The following is a 22,593-nucleotide window of genomic DNA, read 5'->3' as shown; positions in this document are numbered from 1 at the left end:
AATAATTTTCATATTCTGATTTTAAATGTGATCAGATTTACAGTGTAAGTTGCAGGATTTCTTTTTTTATTTTAGAGTACCCAATTCTTTTTTTCCCAATTCAGGGGCAATTTAGCATGGACAATCCACATAGCCTGCACATCTTTGGGTTGTGGGGGTGAGACCCATGCAAATATGGGGAGAATGTGCAAACTCCACATGGACAGTAACCCAGGGCTGGGTCCTCAGCACCGTGCGGCAGCATTGCTAACCACCGCACATCATGCTGCCCCGTAAGTTGTAGGAATTAGTCGGAATCTAGAATGAGACAATAATCATGCTGAGCAAAATCTACATGCTCACAATGTTTCTTTACCGCTGTAATTTGTAATGAAGGATGTCTTTAACTACCAAACGCAATTTTGAATTTTAATGGTACTTTAACAATGAATGTAAGGTCAAGATGCGTTTAAGAGATTGACAATGGAATAAGATTATGGGTGTGATTCAACTAATTGGGAACAAAGTCCCACAGCGAGTGCATTTAGCCGTGTGCTTCTCGGTGCTCACAGTACGGAGAAACACATGGCTATACAATGTAACTCACGTTGTATAAGGGGCCTTAGCAGGGAACACACGGCCGAGGCTGCACATATCACCGTTTTATACTCTGTGGAGCTCCACTTGCCGGAACTCCTCAGTGTGGCAAGGGATCGGAACGCCATTTTTAAATGGCGTCCCAATCTCCGAGGCCCCCAACGTGACCCCTGACCCCCCTCCCCCCTCCTCCCCCTCCCCATGCACTCACATAATATCCAAGCAGGGCACACCCGGCCCAGTCACCTGCACGCAGAAAATGCCAGCTTGGTACCTTGGTAGTGCCAACCTGGCACCCTGGCAGTGCCCAAGCCAGCTGGCAGTGCCAGATGGACACCTTGGCAGTGCCAGTTTGGTACCCAGGTGGCATTGCCAGACTGGCACTTCCAAAGCACCAGGCTGGCACTGCCAAAATGCCCAGATAGCACCAGCAGTGCCAGGGCATCACCATGCCCAAATGGAATGCAGCTGGGGGCCTTCAATCCCCTGGGATACTCCCACGATTGCCGTTCTATCTGATCCCCATTTGTGGACCAACAGCGCTCCTCCGAGGTCAAGGGGATAAATCCCAAACCTCGGGAATCTGCACATTAAAGTGAGACTAACTGTCTCGCTTTCATATGCAGTATTGCCAAAAAGTGATCCTGCCCATTATGGCGGGATTTACATCACAGCGTCTCACGAGATCATGTTAGATCTCGCGTGGCGTTGCGAGCCGTGTAAATCCTAGGAGTAGAGTCTCCCAGCTTCTATCGGCCATGCTGCGCTGCGGCAAGCTGCTTTTCAGGTGCTGCTTAGTGCCTTATATTGCACAAGCGGGCTTGGAAAGGACTGGGAGATAAATAAAGCACAATATGTTAGACATGTTCTTCAGTTAGGTTTCTACTCCCAATCCTAGAAGTAGAGAATTATGTCACCACTCTCGGGGACTCACCCATTCAGTCCTCCGTTATAATCATAAGACATTGATTATTAGTTGCAATATTTGCAGCACTTCTTCAATTAATAATAATAATAACAATCTTTATTGTCACAAGTAGGCTTACATGAACACTGCAATGAAGTTACTGTGAAAATGCCCTAGTCGCCACATACCAGGAGTACACAGAGGGAGAATTCAGAATGTCCAAATTACCAAACAGCACGTCTTTTGGGACTTGTGGGAGGAAACCCACGCAGACACGGGGAGAACGTGCAGACTCCGCACTGACAGTGACCCAAACTGGGAATCGAACCTGTGAAGCCATAGTGATAACCACTGTACTATAACGCTGCCCCCATGTTATTGTTATGAACTGAAAGGATCACTGAATGCATGAGGAAGAGCACACAGAAAATGTTGGCCCTTTTTAACAGTGCAAAATATTCAATAGGCAGCTAGCAGTGTCTGCTAGTCATACTCTGTGTTTCTTGACCTATTGTGCACATTGAAAATATTGGCCTAGGATTTGCAGTGGTAATGATGGCAAAAATGTATAGCAACCCTGGGAGTCTGCGTATGTGCAGAATAATGTGAAAATCCAGAACTTGCTGTCAGTGAATGTACATTTTTTCCAGAGAAGGAATTGAAGAGATCTCCCAAAATCCAATTCCTAAGTGATCAGTGAATTGACAAGAACTTCCAATTCTACGTTATGAGTCACAATGCAAAAATCATTGAAGAAGTGATATCTTGTCGAATGAGTACAATTGGGTTTTTAACTGTGTGCTAATTTCATGATTATTAATGAAGACACTCTCTGGCACTAAAAAGTTAATTTTGTATTTGTGGAATGTCACATTTCTGAAAAAAGATACATTTCATATTTTTAAAACAGTATTTTTTCAAGTTTGCTCATGATCTTGTCATCTATGTTAGTCCAATCATAGTTATTTATTTCCCAAATTGAACATTTTAATGAAAAATGATGCAAAGTTGGTATTTGTTTTTACCTCCTGCTTTCCTGGCTGTGAGAATACATCAGTGTGATTGCTTACTCTGCTTGCTGACATCACTGTTTGTGAATGCTTGGTGATGACCTTGACTTGGCCCTGATTTAAGCTGCCATCAGGAATGGAGAGAACTGCAAAACATAGAATTCTAGGTCTTGGTGGGCACCTTTCTTCAAAATCAGTGGCAAGTACCATTGCTGGTCACTAACTGCAAAATCCATTGTCCATTGTGGTTGGGAATAAAAACACTCTCTGTGAACTAGACTATGGGCAGCACCTCCTATGCACAGGAAATAGAGTTGAAAAAACACACTGGGTATGGCTTTACATAAAATATGTTGCCCATATTTTGTAGTCAGCAATGACTGAACAGCATTATTGCACTTACACTTGCCTAAAGAATTTCAATGGGATTTTGTACCAGAGCTTGGAGTGATGAGCAACCCATTTTAATGCAGTGTCCTCCACAGGGCTTCCTGGGTCTGCATGAATAGGGCAAGCAACTATGTATCTCCTCAACCAATTAGGTTGAAGAACCCTAACTGAGATATACAGAGTCTGTACCAACTGTCAAGGAAGTGTCAGAATTCTACCTTAATATGAAGTATAGAAAATGAAATGAAAAGAAAGAAAGAGGGGATTAAGTGAGAGAAAAATAAAAGAGAAAGAGAACTAACAAAGAACAATACAGCACAGGAACAGGTCCTTCGGCCCGCCAAGCCTAGAGAACCTAGTGGAGTGGTGCAGCGGCAACAATCTCTCCCTCAATGCCAGCAAAACTAAAGAGCTGGTCATTGACTTCAGGAAGCAAAGTACTGTACACACCCCTGTCAGTATCAATTGGGCCGAGGTGGAGATGGTTAGAAGTTTCAAATTCCTAGGGATGCACATCTCCAAACATCTGTCCTGGTCCACCCACGTCGACGCTACCACCAAGAAAGCACAACAGCAACTATACTTCCTCAGGAAACTAAAGAAATTCGGCATGTCCACATTAACCCTGACCAACTTTTACAGATGCATCATAGAAAGCATCCTATCTGGCTGCATCACAGCCTGGTATGGCAACTGCTTGGCCCAGGACCGCAAGAAACTTCAGAGAGTCGCGAACACTGCCCAGTCCATCACACAAACCTGCCTCCCATCCATTGACACCATTTACACCTCCCGTTGCCTGGGGAAAGCGGGCAGCATGATCAAAGACCCCTCCCACCCGGCTTACTCATTCTTCCAACTTCTTCCATTGGGCAGGAGATACGGAAGTCTGAGAACATGCACGAACAGACTCAAAAACAGCTTCTTCCCCGCTGTTACCAGACTCATAAATGACCCTCTTATGAACTGACTTCATTAACACTACATCCTTTATTCTTCATCCGATGCCGGTGCTTATGTAGTTGCATTGTGTACCTTGTGTTGCCCTATTATGTATTTTATTTTATTCCCTTTCCTTCCCCTGTACTTAATGATCTGTTGAGCTGCTCACAGAAAAATACTTTTCACTGTACCTCGGTACACGTGACAATAAACAAATCCAATCCAAGCCTGTACCGGTCATGTTACCAACCTTTGCCAAAACCCTCAGCACGTCCTTGTGCCATATCCCTCTATACCCATCCTATCCATGTGTTTGTCAAGATGCCTTTTGAATGTGATTAATGTATCTGCTTCCACAACCTCCCCTGGCAATGTGTTTCATGCACTCACCACCCTCTGCGTAAATAACCTGCCTTGCACATCTCCTCTGGACCTTGCCCCACGGACCTTAATCCTATGCCCCCTGGTGACTGACCCCTCCAGCCTGGTAAAGAGTGCCTGCCCATCCCTCTATCAATGCCCCTCATAATCTTGTAGACCTCCATCAGGTCACACCTCAACCTCTCTCTAATGAAAACAGCCCGAGTCCATTCAGCTTCTCCACATAGATAAAAAGGAAAGCAAAATGTCTTCAATATTTTGAATCTCAAGCAATAATTAAAAGCTGAAGGAATGAGATCCCAAACAGTACATTTTCAATGCCAGTGAGATTTATTTCGCTGTAATAAAGACTTACCACCCTGTCGAGAATGAATTCACCTCACTTGTTTCCAATGAATTTCACAAATATCTGACGGATAATAACAAATGCATGTTGCTGCATAACATTTGAATGCCGAATCTCTCAGGGTGATGCTGGTGTAGCAAAGCTTCTAGTGGGCCAAGGATTCTTGGAAGTAACTGCTTGATTTATTCATTTCATCAGCAGGCAGAGCTGTGTTTAACAATGTCACAAACTTTGGTTTAAAGACAAGATGAATGTTTCATCTGGTGAGGGTTAATATTCAACTCCCGCACCCTGGTATTAAAATTCCTCCTTGTAATGATACCAAGTCAAGTGATCAATTTAAAACGTATTTTTGGACATAGGAAATCATGGGCAATAGAGCCATTTGGAACTGACCTTTGCTACAGATGAAATGAATAAATCAAGCAGTATCTGTCCAAGAATCCTTGGCCCTCCAAAAGCTCTGCTCTTCACTCTGGTGATTCCTCGATTCCATTTGGGACCAGATCAGATTTAAATCATTTTGCAGCCTAGAAATAAAATCGGAGGTCACTGCAGTTTGTACGCCGACTGCATTGTTCACGTATGCATGGAGTATCATTTTGACAGGTGAAATCATTTCAGTTGAGTTGCACACAAATAAATAAAACCTTGAAGACCACCAAATATCTAGTGCTCAGGGCTTTGGAGTAATTCCTTGGGGCTTTCAAATATAGAGTCATGGCTGTCTTTGGTTGCTTTTTGCTAATGTTACTTTTGTTACACAAATTTATGCCTGAATTTATGGATGTTTAGCTTAAACTTAGTTTGGAACCATCATTTGGAGAGCAACAGCTCATGCCAATTAGGTGTAAAGCCTTAACCAGTGGAAATTACCATAATAACATTTTTAAGAAGATCTTGTTTGACATGGGACTCAATTCATAAATGAAGACATAACACGGGAGCCCATTGCTGGAGCAAAAGGTTGTGGGGGGTGTGGGCGGGGAGGAAGTGGTAAGTCAGTGACCCTATTTTCACTTGTGATCAAATCAGATTTGAATCATGTTGATCCAGACAGAAAGTGATCACTGTAGGCTTTATACAGTGCAATCAGAGTCTGCAGAACCTGCTTAGGTGTACTAAAGGGCAGGAGAGCAGCAAGGATTTGAAATTCAAAGTTGTTTTCCGATGATTCTGAAGCATTACTGCAAACACCTGTATGGTGGTGTTTTTTTGTTGTTGGTATTTTCTGCTTCTGACAATACTCCAGCATCCAGATCGTTTTCTTATAAGAATAATGTTTTCTGGGTTCTTTCACACATCAGAATGAAGTACACCAGACTGAGAGGCTCCAAACTATTAATCACCAGGCGTGATGAATGCCTCTCTGAGTGTTTGCGCCCTATAAACAATTTAGCAAGATTTGAGAAACGCTTTACCCTTCAATTTTTGTCAGCTTCAGCAGTAAAAGTAATGACTTTTTTCTCCTTCGGTTTAATTTCCTTTGTGGGGATGTCATTGATGATCTGTTCTTATTGTTCAGAGAAAGATTCACTGATATCATATTCAATTTGTACATTCAAAATTTCACACGATACAGGAGACGATAGGCGGGATTTACCAACCAGCCCGCCGTGTGTTTTTTGGCGATGGAGGTGACCCGCCAGCAGGATCTACTGACCCTGGCATTATCAACAGGATTTCCCGGTGACAATACCCCTCATCGCCAGGAAACATGTGCGTCGGCTTGCGAATTTCCCACCGGAATGAACTCCCATTAAATATCGCTCGATATATGCAGACATTGGGCGGGATTCCCCCACACTGCTGCACGTTTTGCGATGATTGAGATTGGCTGGCGGCGGTATCTTCCAGTCCCGTCATGGTCACTGGGGTTTCCTATTGTTCGCACCCTCCATCACTAGGGAACTCACAGCCGGGGTGAAAGTGTGGAAGTGGCAGTTGCCATCAGCAGGACTGGAAGGTGCTGCCAACAGGAATGGCCAGAAAATACCATCCACCATATATTGTCTTAAGTTTCTATTCATTCACTAAATTTGTTCGAGGATTATGTCCATTTCTTTTGGGAAAAAAAGCATAGGGCTGGATTCTCCGATTTTGAGGCTATGACCCACACCGGCATGGGAACAGTGGTGTTTTACGGCAGAATAATGGAGTAAAATGGCCACCAATCCTCTGTTTGGCTGGGGGCTAGCTTCAAGGCAGCGTAGAGCACCCGGCTCTAGCTGGAGAATTTCCGGGTCCATGGCCGTGCAAGCACACGGCGCCAGCCTGCAGCGGCCGCGCCATGCAACATGGCTCTGGCCGCTCTCGGACCCGGCCTGTGAAATAGTGCCCCCCCTTTGGCCGGGTTGCGCGCCCCGGACCACCCCCAACAGTGCCCCCAGCACCTGGCAAAGTTCCCCCTGCCCGCAGATCGGCCCTCCCCCGAATGCGGTGGTGCTGGCCTGAGTCCGCAGCCACCACACCGAGTTCCCGATGCATGAGGCCACATGCGTTCGACGCCGTCGGCAACTCGGCCAGTCGGGGGCGAAGCATTGGGGGGCGGGCCTCAGGCAATGTCCTGAGGCCGTTGGTATGCCGCACAGCGTACCCGGAGAGTACGCTGCTTTGGAGGGGACGGGGCGTCGCGAAAGTGGCGCCGTCCCCGATTTGTTCATGAACGGGGATTCTCTGGCCGATCGCCGAATGCGAATCCGGTTACCGGAGAACCCCACCCATAGCCTTTCTTTTTAATATCAACTGAAATTGCAACTTGGTGCCCTCAATGTGTCAGGGTGCTTACTTGTGGTATATGGATATATGGCAGTTACGTGTGTTTTCTGAAACAGTAAAGAGGGGGAGTTCTAGGTGGGTGTGGATAGAATGAAGCACAAAGTACAATACAGCACGGGAACAGGCCTTTCAGCCCTCCAAGCCTGCGCCAATCACGTGTCCTATCTAGACCAACCGCTTGTATCCTTCTATCCCCCGTCTGTTCATGTGCTTATCCAGATAAGTCTTAAAGGTCGCTAACGTATCTGCCTCAATCAGCTCTAACCTGACTTTGCTGGAAGATTATGTTCCATCATTCACAGAACTGACACAATCTCGGTATGCCTACTTCACCTTGCGGCATGAACACCATCTGAAAAGCGAATCTTATAACACTGGTCTCTCGCCAGCCAACAATCGAATGCCTCTGAGAAAGGTTCTCTCATTGACTTTGGGACTCTGGAACTCACATGAACCAATATTCACATTTTCTGTGGTCCTTGTTGTGTAAACCTCCTTTTCTCTATCCTTGCCTTTCCTGTGTGAGTGTGGTGTGGGACATGGCTAATACTCCTTTCCATGAGTTTTGAATGTGTGAATGTGGGAGTGGGATGTTGCTCATACTCCTTTTCATGAGTTTTGAATGTGTGATATAAACTAACCTTGTGAGTTAATCCTAACTCAAGTTTGCTGTATGATGATTGGTAAAATTGGATCACACAAAAACCGAGGGGTTGGGAAAGTACGCCACCGCTTAGTCTTTAAAAAACGAAGTCAAAACACCTTCTTTCCATGGTCGCGTTCAGTTTCTGCTCGGCGATTCTGCGTTGTCGCGCAACAATGCAGAATCGCCATGCAGAATCACCGAGCAGAAACTGATAGCCAAGTTCCGCACGCATGAGTACGGTCTTAACCGGGACCTTGGATTTATGTCTCATTACATTCACAATTCACACCTCTTTAACCTGTGATTATCCCTCTCTCCAGTCGCACCGTCTGGACCTGTAAAGATTTAATTACCTGCAAAGACTCGCATTCAAAGTATCATCTTGCATCATTGACTCTGTCCATATACGTGTTTGTGGAACCCACCTCTTCACTCACCTGATGTAGGAGCTGCACTCCAAAAACTAGTGATTCCAAACAAACCTGTTGGACTTTAACCTGGTGTTGTAAGACTTCTTACTGTGCCCACGCTAGTTCAACGCCGGCATCTCCACATTATGGTCAGGTTGGAAGAGGAAAGCAGTGCTGTCCTGTCTGGAACAGCACGTTTTCATGCACGTTACAGCCAATGAGTATGTTTGATGTTTGACATGCAGGTACTATTGGAATGTAGGAAACATGGGAGCCACAACGGCCCAACAAACAACAATGTGACAACAAACTCATAATTTGTTTTGATTTGTTGGCTGAGGGATAAAGTTGGCCAGATACAACTCCTATAATCTGTGAAATATTGCCATGGAATTTTGTATGTCCACTTGAGAAAGAAGATTTGGCCTCAGTCCAACATCTCTTCTGAATGATGGTGCTTCTGACAGTGCAGCCTTCCCTCAGTACTGCAATGGAGTGTTAGCTTAGATTTTGTGTTCAAGTCTCTGAAAGTGAGACTTGAACCAACAAAAACTGATTCAGATTTAAGAGAATGTTACCAACTGGACCACAACTGATGCCAATCAGTAAAGCAGTGCCTCACATTTCTTTTATCATTGTTGAGGAAGGGCTTAAGCCAAGTGTTGATTTATGCCTCAGAGCTAGGCAGAGTTGATACACTGCAGGTTATAGGTTATACGTGCAGGAAGAGTTTAATTCAATGCTTTGAAATGTGTGCTCTCATGCTTACCTGCTGTTTAGTTTATTTTCCTCAGTGACCTCGTCCAGTTTTAAGTGGTTATACACAGTAAGCAGTCAACAGTCAACAGACACCCATGATCAAACATTGAACAATTGGAGACTACCCTCGGCTTGCTTTCTTGCACATGATCAAGAAAGTGAAGTATGATCCTATTGTAAAAAAGGTTTGGATTTCCAGAAATTGACAGCATCTTCTGAAGGCCACAATCCTGAAGTTTCTGTCAGTTAATCCTGCATCTCCAGCAGGTACGCTGTCGAGGTTCCCCCAGAAGGCAATCAATTAGAAATCATTGAACTGTGGTGAGAACTTTCACTCTTATGCTCTTAGTCTTGGAAAATCCTTTGAAAAATGTATACCTGGTTGAATTTTGGTTTGATTTGATTTATTACTGTCACATGTATTAGTATACAGTGAAAAGTATTGTTTCTTGCATGCTGTACAAACAATGCATACTGTACATAGGGAGGGAAGGAGAGACTGCAGAATACAATGTTACAGCTACAGCAAGGTGTCGAGAAAAGATCAACTTAATACGAGATATGTCCATTCAAAAGTCTGATGGCAGTAGGGAAGAAGCTGTTCTTGAGTCGGTTGGTACCTCAAAGTTTGGTATCTTGTTCCTGATGGAAGAAGGTGGAAGAGAGTATGTCCGGGGTGCGTGGGGTCCTTAATTATGCTGGCTGTCTTTCTGAGGCAGCGGGAATTATAGATAGAGTCAATGGACGGGAGGCTGGTTTGTGTGATGGACTGGGCTACATTCACAACCTTTTGTAGTTTCCTGCGGTCTTGGGCAGAGCAGGCTCCATACCAAGCTGTGGTACAACCAGAAAGAATGCTTTCTATGGTGCATCTGTAGAGGTTGGTGAGGGCCGTATCTGACATGCCAAATTTCCTTAGTCTTCTGAGAAAGTAGAGTCATTGGTGGGCTTTCTTAACTATAATGTCGGCATGGCGACAGGCTGTTGGTGATCTGTACAACTAAAAACTTGAAGCTTTTGACCCTTTCTACTTCGTTCCCATTGATGTAGACAGGGGCATGTTCTCCACTACACTTCCTGAAGTCGATGACAATCTCCTTCATTTTGTTGACATTGAAGGAGAGATTATTGTCGTCGCACCAGTTCACCAGATTCTCTATCTCATTCCTGTACTCTGTCTCGGCATTGTTTGAAATCCGACCCACTACGGTGGTGTCATCAGCAAATTTGAAAATCGAGTTGGAGGGGAATTTGGCCACACAGTCATAGGTGTATAAGGAGTATAGTAGGGGCTGAGGACACAGCCTTGTGGGGCACCGGTGTTGAGGATGATTGTGGAGGAGGTGTTGTTGCCTATCTTTACTGATTGTGGCCTGTGAATGAAGTGTAACTAGGTTTTTGGCAGCTCACTAAGTTCATAGTTACAGCTAAACAACCTCACTAACCTTAAAAGAGTAATAGTATACTTGATGAATATCAAATTTCACAATTATGATGAGCAATTCTACATTTTTATGTGTTTTTGCTGCTACCTTCATCTCATGTGTATTCCCAATTGTTTTATTTTGTTGACTGTAAACATTTAAAATGAAAAGTGAAGATACTCAGTGGCTCTTACTTTCTGACGTGCTGCCTGTAAGAATACTTCAGCCCGATTGGCTGCTTACCCTGCTTGATGACATGTCTGCTGCTGGATGCCTGACGATTCCTTTGACTTGGACCAGAAACAAAGTAACGTCGGTAAAGAAGACGTTCACGCCACAGAGATCTTTGTCGGTAGCTTTTTTTTTAGGTCAATGGCAAGCAGCAGTGCTTTGCTGCTGACAGGAAAATCCAGCCTATTGACTACAGCGTATCTCTGCAAATGATATTGCCTAAGCCGGGCCTTCCTGTTAAGACCAGGAACATAAAAGCGGACACAAATGCATGTAAAGTGCTTTTAATTTTTTTTTTTAAATCTGCCAGACTACGCGTAGCAAAGTTACACACGCCACTCTTGCTGACTGTGAAAAATTCTCTTCTATCATGTTATTCACAATAGTTGCAGGGATGTTCGTGTTTCTTCTCAGGGAATCTGTACTTGAGTCTCTCTGTGCCTCCACTAAGCAGTTGAGTGAATTCTGTGAGACATTTTGCCCTGGCTGTCCTTGACTGCCCCTGACAATATATGTAATATCCAAAAACTAAAGCCTGACATGGAATTACCTCCTCCGAATAGTATTAAGCAAGTATAGTCTTTTGGTATTAAAACTGCTGAATAAAGAGATAATGAAACGGGTTTAAAGAAGTACCTTAACAAGATCCAATGTTGATGTGGACTGTTTTGTTTTGTTTTGTGACAGTCATAGATAAGGATTGATCCACCGATAAGATTCTACTGTTGGAGTGTTTCGATTATTTAGTCGTTCCAGGCTGTAATATTAGTGCAATTTGATACTTGATTAGATCACATTTCACTTGATCAGCCAATTATTTGTGAGCTGAAGTTACAATATCATCTCTGAATGTGACCTCTTCTCAGTATTTTTTACCCAAGTATTTAATATATTCGGCTGCATACCACTCCCCCTAGAGCTTTCTCTGCATTTTGACTTCATGGACGGGATTCTCCGACCCCCCGCCGGGTTGGAGAATCGCCGGGAGCTGGCGTGAATCCAGCCCCCACCGGTTGCACGGATATTCGGCAGGGGCGGGAATCGCGCCGCGCCGGTCGGCGGGCCCCCCCCCGACGATTCTTTGGCCCGCGATGGGCCGCAGTCCCGCTGCTGTCATGCCTGTCCCGCCGGCAAGAATCAAACCACCTCTCTTACCGGTGGGACTAGGCGGCGCGGGCGGGCTCCGGGGTCCTGGGGGCGGGGCGATCTGGCCCCGGGGGGTGTCCCCACGGTGGCCTGGCCCGCGATCGGGGCCCACTGATCCGCGGGCGGGCCTGTGCCGGGGGCCAATCTTTTCCCTCCGCCTTGGCCAAAGCCTCCGCGTTGGCCGACGCGTAAGAGACACCCCCGCCACGCGCATGCGCGGGGAATGACGTCAGCGGCAGCTGATGCTCCCGCGTATGCGTGGACTTCCGCCGGCCGGCAAAGTACTTTCGGCTCCAGCTGGCGTGGCACCAAATGCCCTCCACGCCAGCCGGTGGAGCAGAAACCACTCCGGCGCGGGCCTAGCCCCTCAAGGTTAGTGCTTGGCCCCTTCTCCGCACCTTTGGGGCGGCCCGACACCGGCGTGGTTCCTGCCACTCCATCCCGCTGGGATCCCCTGCCCCGCCGGGTAGGGGAGAATCCTGGCCCATGTTCCCATTTAAGACTAAAGTTAAAAAGCAGTTGTGCCGTTGGTAGTGATGTCAGTGGCACAACTGTCATCACTCTATGGCGATGTTGGACACTTCTCGTACCCCCTCTCTCTTCCTCGGTGGCCATGGTACCTGTTTCCCAATTTTTAAAACCATTAGTGAAATTCGCCGGCAGTAATTCCTCCTGGAGGAAGCAGGGCATCGCGGAGGCCCCGGAGAATACCGGGTCAGGCCTGCCAACTGGCGGAGTAGAGTGCACTGTCACCACTGTTGAGGCACAGGAGCATGGCATTCTGTTGAGTGCCAGGCGACGGCCACAATTTTCACCTCACGTGCCATTCTCCGCCCAATCGCATTTCCAGATTCCGGCATCGGCCTTTAATACTGTCCCTTCCTCCTGGGAGGCTCTGATTTATCTGTGATAAGGAAATGTCAGTTGCAAACAGTCCTGTTTTGCCTGCGGCCAAGTTAACCCATTGATTTTTTAAAAAACCCATTAAAATGGGCTCTTTTGAACTTCCCTGAAGAGACACACAAATGGATTTCTCTCCTTCAGCGATTCCTGGATGCAGAGTAATTCTCCCTTTTCTATATTCCAGCCAGGTGTCTGAAGTAGTTTAACACAAAGAAAAGTTAGAATGTAGAAGTGCGACCATACGGGGAGTTTGAACAAATGTAACTGAAAGGGGAACTTGGATCAGTACATGAGGGAGAAAGGAATAATTGGATATACTATTAGGGTTAGGGGAAGGAAGGGCAGGAGGGTGCATATGTGGAACAGAAATACCAGTATTGCACTAAGACAAAAGCAAATTACTGTGGATGCTGGAATCTGGACTACTAGTATTACACTGTTGGGCCAAATGGCCAGTCATAGCACTGTAATTTATGTATAATTCCTTGCTCTCAGATAAACAGCTCTGAATGAGACTGTCAATCTGCTTTGAATTTTTGGTTATTTCGCTTATCTCAAATTTATTATCTATCTCAACTATTATCTTATCGTTCAAAATATTTTAATATAAGGAACTTTGCATTATCTCACAAAAATATCTTTATATTGGGCCTTTATAATCCATTGAGAATTTTGCTCACAGACTCTTCAGTTATTTGTAAATTTTGGAACTGGGATATTTCAGCCAAATTATCTGGATTGTTTTTGTCAGGGCCATAATTAGAGTATAAGTCTATCATTACTAATGAAACTTTTTCTTCCAAGATTTTATTTCACTGCATCCTACTGTTAATATTCTATTCTTGTAACTGTTACAAGTAACATCTACTTAATGCATGCTCTCAAAAACCATTATTCTGCAGTGGACTTGAATGGTGTTACTTAAAAAAAAGTTTTGCCATTGATGTGGAAAAATCTGCAGTGATTTCTCATCATCTACAGTCGCCAGCCGTGCTTAAATACTTAAATGACCAAAACCAGAAATATTTATTTATTTCTTCAGCATAATTTAAAGCCCCTTCCTTTCCAATGTTTTGTTTGCATGGTGGCGGCAAGGATTCGGAGGTCAAAGGGTTCGATAGCTTAGAACTGAGTCAGACCATCTAAGCAGTCGGTTTATTTCCCCAACCTCTTACTGCCAGTTCCTGTCACGTCTTAAGCTATGGCAAAAAGGATATGGCATTTCTGACATGTATTTAGTCACAGTTGTCCACAATTATACTGTCCCTGCCTGTCATACTTACATAGAAATTCTGACAAGGAACGGATTGCTAAATTTGCACCAGGTTTGTGCAGTGTCCTTGGCGAAATTGTTCCAGAGAAAAGTAAAAAGATTTTTCCAGTAAATAGATTTTTAAACACAAGCAGAGTGCATTTAAATACTGTTGCTAAGAGATCACCGGTCTGATTCTAACCTATGTTGTCACCTCAATTTTTGATATATCTGACAGCTGATTCTATTATTTAAAACTGCCAACAACTAATTGTGCCTGCGAGGCTTCATGGTTTTCTTTCAATTTTGGCCAATGTTGCCCACATTGAAATTGGATTTGACGTGTGTGTTGGTTATGTTGATCCATGGTGTTATTTCCTGAGGGGAGTTTAGTGGAAATATTTGTACCCAATGCAATTAAGCATTGTCTATGTTCATGGGTTCTTTATGTGGGGGATGGGCAAGAAACAAATATGGAATCCAAATTGGGATCAATTCAGATCTAATGGAGAACAAACAGGGAACGTGATTTACCGACGTCATCGTGCCCAACTTGGTGGCCCGACGAGGCCATTGAATCTCGTGAGATTCAACCGAACCTCGCGAGACGTCATGAGCTGGATCTCGGCTCCGCTGGACAAGATCCAGATCAGCATATTTAAATGAACCATTAGGTTTGTTTAAATATGCATGCGCCAGGTTCTCCCGGCACTCGGGAACTAACGGCCTCCCCAGCGAGGCTTCGACTGGGTGCCATTTAGTACAAGCACCTGGGGGATTTCCCAGGCCATTGGAGACCCATGGGTAATCGGGGACAGGGCAGGGTGGCACCCTGGCTCTCCCTCTGACACCGGGCATCTTGGCACTGCAACATGGGCACTCTGGCCAAGGCCAAAAGAAGGCAAAGTGCCGTTGAATAGCGGGGTCTTTCTCAGCATGCAGTGCTGAAAAACATGCCACTCAATGCACCTGAAACCAGACATAGAATCGTTTTGGTTGAATCATGCCCAGGAATTCTGTCCAGATCATACAATTCAAGACATGCTCATCCATTTTAAGAAAGATTATTTTAATGGTTAAGAAGATGCCAGAGAGGGCGGCACGGTGGTGCGGAGGTGAGCACTGCTGCCTCATGGTGCCAAGGACTAGGTTCGATCCTGGCCCCGGGTTACAGTCTGTGTGATGTTTGCACATTCTCCCCGTGTCTGCATGGGTCTCACCCCCCACATCCCAAAGATGTGCAGGGCAGGTGGATTGGCCACACTAAATTGCCCCTTAATTGGAAAAAAAAACAATTGCGTACATTAAATTTTTTAAAAGATGCCAGAGTACGTCAACAGTCTAACTGGGAATCCGGTTCCCTGCTTAGAGTTCAAGGTAGAAGCAAGCATCTCAGATTATTGTTGCAACCATGGATACATTGATGTCAACATCATTTTGGTGTTAACAAAATAACCACAGAATGCTGAAACCTTGGAAAGCAGCCCGAGAAACCTTGTTGGAAAAATGAAGCACACTGGAGACAGGTTATGTTGACCGTACCTGGTGCACAGTCCCTGTTGCTGACTCGTGCGTTTGAACGCAGAGAGGCCAGCAGTGGGAGTTATGGAAATGCTGTTTTCCCTTCAGGAAAAGGAATTAAAGCTTCAAGTCAGATCCTTTCTTTATGGAGTGAGTTCAACAGCAGACAACATTGTCTTAAGGCACAGTGTGCAGGAGTCCACCGTGGACTTTGACTCCATTATTAAAACCTTTGATTCTTATTTTAGCCCAATGCAAAATTTAGTAATCGAACCAAGATATTTGAACCAGCTTTCACAACAACCCTGGGGAATCAATTGAATTATTCCTAACCCAGCTATATTGCCTAGTTAGTTCTTGCAAGTATGGGATGCAGAAGGATAAGCTAATCCATGATTGCATGGTCATTGATGACGGAAACAATTCTCCAACTTGCTGCAGACCAAAACTGATCAGATGCCCCGATATACAAAGCAGGTCGAGCTGAGACATTTAATTTGGGAAGACTCCAAGGCTTCAGATCACTCCACTGTTGGATAGGCCCCTGGGCCACAGAAGCTGCGGCAGAATCTTTAGCATTTCTGAAGTAGCATGATTCTGGTACAGCAGAATCATCCTGGAGGATGATCATCTCAGTGCGGAACATGAAGCCGTCTTGTCTCCATATTCTCAGCAATTCTTCCCATTGTCTGTGGTGAAACAAACTTGTACTGAGAGCAGTGTGACTCCCAGGCCAGTACCTTCAGAGACTTGATGGCACTTCCAAAATGTCATTGGGAAATCATCTCAGCTTCTCTTCCTGGCAGTCTTACAGGAAGTTGATTGTTTTTCCCTTCATCTCAAAGTTTATTGAAATCTCAGATCTGTAGTGTCTTTTCAGCCTTTGATGCAGCAAAGCACTTACCTCTCTTTGATGTAGTCAATATTTCACCACTTAGAATCACTGATCCATGAAGGGAGATGAATGGAACAAGGCTGCAGCTTGTTTGTGGAAGCTGTCAATCACAGCCCACTGCTAGAAAGTTATGAATGGCTTGCAGCTAATGGAGCTACGGGGTTGAAACGCAGGTCACAACTGTTCTCCTTCGAGGAATGGACACATGGAGCTTCCAGGTAAGTGTCCTAGCTGTAATCTTTTTCACTGTCCCTGTCTGGACGGGGAATCGGAGCATCACATTCGAATTGGCACTGGCCGACGACAGGCGCCAAACCCGATTTTGGGCCCAGATACTGAGGTCGGTCAATGGAGAATCCAGCTCTATGTTCTCCTGCTGGAGCTGTATTGTATCTGATTTGCACAAATCAGGAAGTGATAACAAATTTTTATCTATGCAAATGTTTACATGGCGAGATTTGCGACCAGGATCTTTTGGGCCACCCCTCCCTCCCAGTAATAAAGAAACCCTGCAGAGAGGCAGCCGAAATAAAGTGACCCCCCACAGACACCCTAAATAAAGAGACTCCCCACAGACACCCCAGAAGAGAAACCCCTGTCAGGAAGCTAGACGCAATCCAGAGAGAGGCAGTGAAGAGAATCACTGCTTTAAAACTCACCTGGGCAATAAACCTGCTGGCAGAGGAAGCAGCACCTGTCAATTCCTGGAAAAAGAAAACCAATCAGCTGGGTTTAAATTCTCTCAGATTTTTGATCTGCAGGACATTCATTCAGTTCTCTTTGATATTGATTTCACTAGCCTGTGATTGACAGCTTTCGTGCACACCCAGCTGTCAACACTGTTCCATTCATCTCAGGGCTAAAGGGATCAAGGGATATGGGAGGAAGGCGGGATCAGGGTATGGAACTCGATGATCAGCCATGATAATAATGAATGGCTGAGCAGGCTCCAAGGACAGAATGGCCCCACCCTGCTTTTATTTTCTATGTATTTCCCTTCATGCTTGAGTAACTTTTAAGTGGATAGCTGTGAAAAAATGTTTATAACATCAAGCTTTGATTGACAGCTGTGTTTTCTGATAGTTTCATAGCTGACCACTTCAAAGTCACTCAAACGTGAAGGGAGATGAATTTAATGCACTTAACTCTCTTTATTTAGGGGTTCTCTGTGGGGATGTCTCTATTTAGGGGTCTCTGTGGTGAGTATCTTTATTTAGGGGGTCTCTGATGGGGGTCTCTTCAATTAGGTAGTCTCTGTTACAGGTGTCTCTTTAATTAAGGTACCTGTGGTGCGGGGTGGGGGAATCTGGTAGAGGTGGGGTGGGCAGGTCTTGCGTTGTGAGGGAGGGTGGCTCTCCGATGGACTTTCGGGTTAACTCCCTTAAAGAGTTACCCACTTGGCCCACCGCAAGATCCACAACGTCAGGTACACGCTTGTCAGGACCAGCACCAATTCTCACTCACGTGATTTCCGGCCCAGAGGACCAGAGAATATGGTACGCAACACATTGGACAGTGGCCCGCTAGCGCAGGGCGTGAACTACGAACCTGACACCAGCGAGGGGCTGGAGCATAGCCTGTTTTTTCCCAACGCTGGATTCACCGCCGCATCGGGAATTCTGCTACCGGCAGCACACAGCGGTGAATCCAGCCCCTTGTCTTTTGTTGATTTCCAACATGCGCTGGAAAGTTTATGTTTAAAAAAAAGTTATCTGTCTCTCCCGGGATTATAACAATTTACTGTTCTGTGACAGGATTCTACAACATGTGCAGCAGCCACCTAATATTTGTGTTTGCATTGGTTAAAAAAAAACCTTCCCTTTTTTTGATAGTATAGTCAGGAAGTCAAAGGTTGGAAAAGTGTGGAGAAGAATCTATTGTCCTCCTAATTTGTGGTGAATTTATATTACTGCTGGGAAAGCACTAGCAAGGCCTAAATCCCCAGCAAGGGAGAGTCTTAGCCTAAGATGTAGGCATCCCTGTTTGACATTGATGTGCAGTAGAAGCATTTGGACAATTCAGCAAGTTTCACCCATCAGCTGTAGACATGCACCTATAGGAAAATATTCACGTTGAGGGTCAAGATTTACATACAACTATTCAGTAACACAAGTGGGTGCAAAACAAAGAATTGAATCTATCTTCAGACACAGGGGGCGGAATTCTCCCCCCCGCCACGCTACCCCGGCACCCGCACACGATTTTCCCACACCACCCCCCCCAAACCAGCGCCGCGGGAATCACGCCTGGCCGCTCGGAGAATCGCCGCTCGCCGTTTGCAAAAGGCGAGCGGCGATTCTCCGGCCTGGATGGGCCGAGCCGCCGCCGCAACACGACAGGTTCCCGCCGGCACCGTCCACACCTGGTCGCTGCTGGCGGGAACTTCGCGGGAACGCTTGGTGGGTGGCCTGTGGGGGGCGGGGGGGAGGGGGAAGGGCGGTTCCTGCACCAGGGGGACCTCTGATGGGGTCTGGCCCGCGATCGGTACCCACCGATCGGCGGGCCAGCCTCTCGAAAGGAGGACCTCCTTTCCTCTGCCGCCCGGGAAGATCCATCCGCCACCTTCTTGCGGGGCAGCCTCAGGGAGGGCGGCAACCGCGCATGCGCGGGTGACGTCATTTACGTGACGCCGGCCGCGTCATTGATGCAGCGCCACTTTTTACATGGCTCCAAGGCCCAGCGCGCGTAAAATACGCGACGCCGCTCCTAGCCTCCCGGGGGCGGGAGAATAGGAGGCTGGGAGCGGGCTCCGATGCCGGAGTGAAACACTCCGGTTTTCACTCCGGCGTCGGGACTTTGTCTCCATTTTGGAGAATCGCACCCAGGGTGCCAGCACCATAGTAGTACAATACTGCAAACAGTACTGACCCACAAATAACCATGTCTGGTGCCCAGGCTGATTGACTGAACTTTATTGTTAGATGCTGGAATGTTTTTGATAACAAACGCGCAATATACGTTGTCAGTGAATGAAATAGGAGAGTGATAGCTTTTATAAAATCCAATAGCAGTCTCATGTTGTGTTTGAATGAAATATTCTATTTATTTTAGCAGAAAAGTCTGTCGTCTTTTCACATCAGATTCAGAGTGTAAACGGGAACTCATGCGTACAAAATGAGCTTTGAAGTTAAAGACCACCTGCCTTTCCACTCAGCACGGTAGCAATGTGATGGGCAGCACTGTAGCATTGTAACGGGCAGCATGGTAGCATTGTGACGGGCAGCACGGTAGCATTGTGAATAGCACAATTGCTTCACAGCTCCAGGGTCCCAGGTTCGATTCCGGCTTGGGTCACTGTCTGTGCGGAGTCTGCACATCCTCCCCGTGTGTGCGTGGGTTTCCTCCGGGTGCTCCGGTTTCCTCCCACAGTCCAAAGATGTGCAGGTTAGGTGGATTGGCCAGGATAAATTGCCCTTAGTGTTGGGTGGGGTTACTGGGTTATGGGGATAGGGTGAAGGTGTTGACCTTGGGTAGGGTGCTCTTTCCAAGAGCTGCTGCAGACTCGATGGGCCGAATGGCCTCCTTCTGCACTGTAAATTCTATGAAATAGTATCATGAAATGTGTGTGTGTGCTTTTTTAAAGTTTCTCTACTGTTGATTAAATCACTTCAGATATTGTACACAGTGGGGTAGGCCGGGGTTGTGGATGCTGGGTAATTACAAGATAAGTTGAAAAGTACTCGGCAGAGAAATGAATCATGGGATATGGGTTGTCGTGAAAAACAATGCTGTGTTTGTTGGGATATTGCAGAGAGGGAATGTATCTCCATTTTCTCATTATAAACAATAAAACCAGGACACCAACCTCAGGAGACTGGTCTGCATTTTCCGCCGTCAGTGGTAGGGTTCTTGATGTGGCTGAGGATTGGGTGTTGCTCACCCGTTTGCGATGCACCGCCCACCCCAGTGCTAGCGGCGGGATTGAGGTTCAGGGTCTTAATGACCCATTTGCATCCACTTAGCAGGCCGGACACCATATTCTCTGGGCCTACTTGATTTTCTGGTTCCCTAATCTAGGAATCACGTGGACAGGGATTACTACTGGTATTTCCCAGAGTGGCCCTGGCATGGTGGACCTCACAGTGGGCCAAGGGGGTAACCCCTTAAGGGAGTTGCACCCAAATTCCATCCAAGGGCCAACCTATCCCCCACAAAGCCAGACCTGCCCACCCTCACCAAACCACCTCCCCACGCCTCCCCAGAGACCCCTTGAATAAAGAGGCCACCCCGAGAGACCACTAAATAAAGAGACCTCACTCAGAGACATCCGAAATAGAGGGACCCCCAGAGAGACTCCTTAAATAGGGGGACCCTTACAGAGAATCCCTAAGGAGGAGGATCCCCAAAGTAGACCCCCTAAATAGAGGGGCATCCCCAGAAACCCCCAGAATAGGGGGACCTCAACAGCCACCCAGAATTGAATCCCTCTGTCAAGAAGCCTCCAGATGCCAGTCAGGAAGCCACCCTGAAAAGAGAAACCCATTAGGAAGACCCCCAGAAAAGAGAGACCTGTCAGAAAGCCCCCTCCCCACCCCTCCCAGAAAAGAGACCCCTGTCTGGAAACTAAGAGAAGTCCAGCCAGAGGCAGTGAAAATAATTCCTGTTAGAACATTCACCTGGGAATACACCTGCTGGTTCAGCAGAGGAAGCGCCACGTGTCAATTCCTGGAAAGAGCAAGTGTCACCTGGTTTAAACCGCTCAGATCCTTGAGCTGCAAACCATTCATTAATTTCCTTTTGTGTTCTGTGGTTGACAGCTTTCACACACACACAGCTGTGAGCCTTGCTTCAGTCATCTTTTCATGGTTCAAGTGCTCTGACCACAAAGTTTACAAACATCAACCACTGCAAGAGAGTTAAGTGCTGTCAGTTTGCAGCTGAGCACTTCAAAATCACTCAAGTGTGAAGGGGGTGATTGGAATGCACTTAACCCCGTAGCTTTTGCAGTAAATTCTAAGGTTAATACTGCAGCGGAGATTTACTTGGAGAGTACCGAGGTTGAGGATTTTAGGTTTCAGGAAGGACTCAAGTTTCCATTGTTTTCTTTGGAGCAGAGGGTGTGGGGGGAAGTTACCTTATTAAAGGTAATTAAGAAGAAACCATTTACATTGGCAGAATGATCAGTAACGAGAGGACACAGACTTATGTTACAAGAACCAGCATGGATATAAGAAGCAATATCTCTATGTAGGTTGCTGTTATTATCTGAAAGTTACTGAAAGGGTGCCGTGAACTTAAAAAGGAAAATAAAATGCAGGGTTATTGGGAAAGGGTTGGGAGTTGAGGCTGTTGCAACGACACTTTTAAAGATTATGCACAGGCTAGACATGCAAGAGGGCTTGCTTCTTTGTTGCATGAATTGTGTGAATTTTAGTCCTGCCATCAGCCCCCCCCCCCCCCCTACCCCCCACCCCCTGTCATGATATGTGTGTGGAGATGCCAGCGTTGGACTGGAGTGAGCACAGTATGAAGTCTTACAACACCAGGTTAAAGTCCAACAGGTTTGTTTCGATGTCGCTAGCTTTCGGAGCGCTGCTCCTTCCTCAGGTGAATGAAGAGGTCTGTTCCAGAAACACATATATAGACAAATTCAAAGATGCCAAACAATGCTAGGAATGCGAGCATTAGCAGGTGATTAAATCTTTACAGATCCAGAGATGGGGTAACCCCAGGTTAAAGAGGTGTGAATTGTACCAAGCCAGGACAGTTGGTAGGATTTCGCAGGCCAGATGGTGGGGGATGAATGTAATGTGACATGAATCCCAGGTCCCGGTTGAGGCCGCACTCATGTGTGCGGAACTTGACTATAAGTTTCTGCTCGGCGATTCTGCGTTGTTGCGGATCCTGAAGGCCGCCTTGGAGAACGCTTACCCGGAGATCAGAGGCTGAATGCCCTTGACTGCTGAAGTGTTCCCCGACTGGAAGGGAACATTCCTGCCTGGTGATTGTTGCGCGATGTCCGTTCATGTGATATGTGGACACATACATAATGATATACAGACAAGCAGCTAATGGACACAGAGAACAGGACATGACCAATAAGCAGGCAGGACACTCGTAGGTGGGATCTGACTAT

At 46.2% G+C, this 22,593-nt stretch overlaps 1 long non-coding RNA gene across 2 annotated transcripts in view; it reads right to left on the bottom strand.

Moving 5' to 3' along the window:
• Positions 1 to 4,712, bottom strand: part of LOC140397979 (uncharacterized) — an 80,862-nt gene extending 76,150 nt beyond the window's left edge. For both annotated transcript variants that reach the window (XR_011937367.1, XR_011937368.1), the window contains exon 1: positions 4,562 to 4,712. This is a non-coding gene — a long non-coding RNA (uncharacterized lncRNA). The remainder of the gene's footprint in view (positions 1 to 4,561) is intronic.
• Positions 4,713 to 22,593: the final 17,881 nt, after the last annotated feature.

This window comes from Scyliorhinus torazame, chromosome 21 (genome assembly GCF_047496885.1).
Source record: "Scyliorhinus torazame isolate Kashiwa2021f chromosome 21, sScyTor2.1, whole genome shotgun sequence".
NCBI classification, from domain to species: domain Eukaryota; kingdom Metazoa; phylum Chordata; class Chondrichthyes; order Carcharhiniformes; family Scyliorhinidae; genus Scyliorhinus; species Scyliorhinus torazame.
This window is presented reverse-complemented; position numbering and strand designations above follow the sequence as displayed.